A 4,635-nucleotide genomic window follows, 5' to 3' on the forward strand; every position below is an offset into this window, starting at 1 on the left:
CTGCCTTCAGTAGCAAGCTGCTGGAGGTGTGATTGTGTCTCATCATGGTGCCCAGACTGAAATCCCCTTTTACTTTGAGCAAGATAAGTATGAGTGGAAATGGCATAGGAGTTTGAGAAGGGGGGCACATTGCCCAGAATCTGATCTCAGCCCTTCTGGTTTAGCCCACACAGAAATCAACAACCAAGAAAGGAAACCTGGGCACAGGGGTTTGGAAGAGAATGCTGTAGAGCATCAGGTTGCCACAGCCCACTGCTGAGGAGGTAACTTGATGCGTTCCGACATGACTACTTGCCGTTCATGCACTAAGTCCTGCTGGCCTGTTCAGCTTCTCCACATCCCAGGGTGTTGCTGCTGCACAGCCCAAACCATTGGCCACAGGTGTGCAGGGACCCAGGGACAGCTCACCCACTGAAGGAGCTGGTCCAAACTCCTGTTCCCAGTATCTGCTTCAATCCTACAGGTGAAGGGACTTCATCAGGAAGAAAGATCAATGGAAGCAGCAGGAAATAAACTTGTTCAGATGTGCTGTGTTTGACTGCTGGCCGAAAGGGGTGGCTGCAGATGCCAGATTAGGTGGGACTGCAGGTGAGATTCCCATGCCTTCAGTGGAGACCTTGGGAAAAACTGCTTTAAGTTCTAAGATTGTTTGAAAACTGTTTTTTTTCTCTCATAAGCTGCTTTGGTCCAAAGCCTACCTGGAAGCTCAACAAACAACTTCCACTAAATTACTTTATGGGATTTATCAGTTTTGGTCCGTTTTGTTGTGTTGGTTTTTTTTACTGTTGTTGTTATTGTTTTTTCCTTGTGTGCATGTGGTGGTTCACATCAGTAGCAAGGAGAACACTGAAGGCAGCAACCCATCTTTCTTTGGATGTAGCCAGCCAGACCACAGCACCCTTAGCTTCTGTTACAACCCCTTCTCTGTCGGAGACCCCATCTTCTGCTGAGTCCCCAGCCTTGCCCATCCTCTCTCCCTCTGCAAAGCAGGGTAACCCTATTAGCTACCTCGCAGGGGTGCTGTGAGGACTCAAGAGTTGTTCTTTGAGGAGAAGTGCTGTATGAATGTTCAGTATTTGTGTTTTGAGACACTGCGAGTCCTTTCTAGGACAGCGGTGCTTGAATTTGCTTTAATTTAGAGTATGGTTGGGGGTTTTGTTTGTTTGTTTGTTTTTAGTAACCATGCAGTAGTTAAACCTATTTGTGTGCTAAAATACTTGGGCAGTATTTCAGGATGTGTATTGATTACCTTACACTAGCAGCCCACTGGCCTCTTGGAGCTCGTTGGGAAGCAGTGAGCAGCATCTTGGCTTGGTTTCTGTAGCTTGTGGGTCTCTACTCTCCTTGAAGCACACATAAAACTCCTACTGTGTCTACGCGTTTGGCTCACATGTGCAAGAGCTGGCATCTTTTTTTCCCCCCCTCATTTAAGGCACACAGCCTTTGCACATCATGTTGCCTGTGCAGCCAGGCTCCTCACCCAGCATGTTTCTGGGATGTTTTGCAGTATTCACATTTTAAAAGGTGGTTTGCTCTCATTTTGGAGAGCAATCAAATGCACAGTACTTGTTGCACGGTGTTCAACAAGAATCTGGGAGGGGGAGGTCCTGCCCTCCAAGCCCTTATGGGAAAGAGCAGCAAGGTACTTGGTCACCTCCAAGCCTGAGGGAAGCCACCAGCTGGTTTCAGTGACCTATGGACGAGGGAGACACAGGGTCCCCATTCCCATCAGTGTGCTTCTTGCTGGGAATGTCTCTGAGCTCTTCACTGTCTCACCTAAGCAGCTCTTCTCCAACCTGCAGCCTGTGAAAGCAGGCAGGTTTGCAAAGAGCTCCTGGGAGCAAAGTAGCCCTAGCTGTCTAGCAGCCAGGGATATGCATCGCTTTCCTCAGAGGGATGCTGTCACTTCAGCGTATCAAAGCATAATCTACTAGGAGATCACCAGTCCTCTCTCCTTCTCTGCATCTTGCTGCAGATGAAGGTGTGGCCATGGCAGGTCTGTGGCAGCAGGGGTGGGTAGGACATGGTCCAGGCTCAGCTATTTTGCAGGCGATAGGAAGGGAAGAAGGGTGAGGGTGGCCCAAGCCACTTCCACCCCTGCCTGAGCCTCCTCCAACAGTCCTTAGCAAAAGTTATTCTTACCACGAGCAAATTCAGGAAAGTGGTTTACCCCCTAGTCCTTGCCCTCACAGCCCTGGAACAGCTCCCACCTCACTGTCCTCAATGTAGTTTTAAAGACCAATGTTGTGGGTTGTTGTTTGTTGTTTTTTTTTTTTTAAATTTGTAATTCAGCACTTTGAGTGGCCATGGTGCCAGCAGGCAGTGGGAGCCATGGGGACTGGCTCCAGTGTGGGACAGTGATTGAGGTCAAGGGCTCAGAGGTGCACTTTGAGAGTGTGGCTACTATCTGCTTTTCTTTTTAATTGCTGTTGTTGTTTACAGCGTGGAACGCTTCCTCTGTGACTTTTTAATGTATTATAATTATTACTTTTAAAAACAACAAAACCAAAACAAAACAACAACAACAACAAACAAGAAAAAAAAACCCAAAAAAACCCAAACACCACCAAAACATTTTCTATGTCTGTGATTTTTCTTTCTTGTTGTTGTTTTTCTTTGTAAGGAAGTTTTAAGGGAAAGAAGATGTCAATCATTCCTTTTTACAGTGAGCCAAATAGACTGTCCAGAGTGTTTGATGATGTATTTTACATGGTTGTAATGGTAATGTTTAAAGAAGTTCAGTGTAAAATGAGACTCCACGAGGTTTCTTACGGTGACAGATGTTGCAGTTGCCTTCTGCTGGCTTTTATCTTGGTTCACAGGGTGTGCATCAGCTGCATCTCTGCCTTCCTCCAGGCATCCCCAGCAGCCATGGAAAAAAATTACTCCTACGTACTTCTGTCCTCTCCTGGCTCACTGAGCCAAGGGCAGCATCCTGCCCCAGGCTGGTGGCCAGCAGCCTCACTGCAGTTTTGTTCTTTGTCCAAGATTTTGAGTTTGGAGTTTGTTTTCCTGCCTTTGGGCAGCACGAGAACAGCTGGATGGGACAGGGAGCAGGTGGACACAGCTCTGTGCATGGTGGGTTGGGTGGGTGCAACTCACTGTGGCACTACATGAGTCAGGAATGAGTCATGCTTACACCAGTCACTGAGAGTGCAAGGTGGTGCCACTCACACCTGAAGATGGTGTACACACCCCAGATTTTGTGGCCAGTGCTTCCTGTATATAGATGACCATGGTACTCTTGGCGTTGGGGTGTTAAATTTGGGCAGTATTCTGGTTTCCTCTAAGAGAAAGCTGCCATTTTGGTACAGTGGTTACAGTAAATGCAGGGTCATCTGTCTCTACCAGAGCAGAACAGAGAGCACAAAGACTGACAGCAAAATCAAGGGGCCAGGTTTAGCTAAACACCACATCTTAGCATTTAAGGCCAGTGCAGGAAATGTGGCATCCTTGTGCATCACCTGGTGCGTGCTGTAGGCTCCACTGCATCCCCTGACAGCATCCTTCTGGCTAATGCAGGAGCCACAGCAGTACTCAGCCTTGAATGGGTGGTGAGCAGGGGTCCTAGGTAGGGTTTTGGCACTTGGCTCATGGAAGACATGCCAAGCACCCACTCAGAGAGTCCTTCTCAAGGGGAGGCCACCCCTGGGACTTGCCCACCAGGTAAGCTGAGGATTTCCATCCATTACCAGAGAAGTAAAAGACCTCAGGATGGGTCCCAGGGCAGATACAAGCAATGTCTGCTGTCCAGCCTAGTCCTATCTGGTGTTGAGCTGGTGCCAGGAGCAGCAGGTCACCAGCAATGCTCTCCTTCTGCAGGAATGTTCCAGCACAGGCGGTGCAGGTGCTGGTGGCCCCAGAGGGGAGAGGAGTAGAGATGGCCCCTGCACCAGTCAAATAGCACCTTTACCCCCTCCTATGCCACCTGGGCCTGGGTGCTGCTGCCAGAGGACCGCTGTGTAGTCCCAAACCTCTTAGCTTACTAATACCCGTTTGCTGTACAGCACTGGGACCACTGGCAAATGAACTTTGTGGAAGGTATTGAGGCTGCTACTTGTTAGTAAGGGACTGGTCCTCCTGCTGCTTCTCCCTCCACACTTGGCATTTGCCAATATTCTCCTTAAATCCCTGCTTTCCCTGATGCAGCCATTGCTCTCGTCATGGCTGTCTGACTGCTCTTAGCACCAACTCTCTGGCTCCCACAGTTCGTCCCTGCCCAGAAAGCAATGCACAAGCCCCACAAGCTGCACTCAGCACTGGTGTCCTGGCAGGCCCCTCCAGCTCCTGTCCTTCCTGGCTCAGCCAGTTCAGCATCACCAAAAGCTGGGAAAAGCAGGCTGCTATGTCTCAGGCTGTCATTTGCTGGCTCTCTGCTGAGCTACAGCTGCGCTCTTCATCTTCCCTGCCCACCCACCACCCACAACCACTAAGAGCTCATCAAACCTGCTGCATGCCTCTGCAATACATCAGCAGCCTGGCACTGAATAATTGATGTTAAGTGGAGCCTGGAGCAGAGCCAGGCAGAAGGAGGGAGCAAGGCTTTGGGCTGCTTTAGTCTCTGGTCCCAGGTTGCAGCACAAGGAAAGAGAGATGGATGTGCTGTGTCTGGGAGCTTTGCACCCAAGCCTGTTT

Source organism: Nesoenas mayeri (assembly GCF_963082525.1).
Source record: "Nesoenas mayeri genome assembly, chromosome: 5".
NCBI classification, from domain to species: Eukaryota; Metazoa; Chordata; class Aves; order Columbiformes; family Columbidae; genus Nesoenas; species Nesoenas mayeri.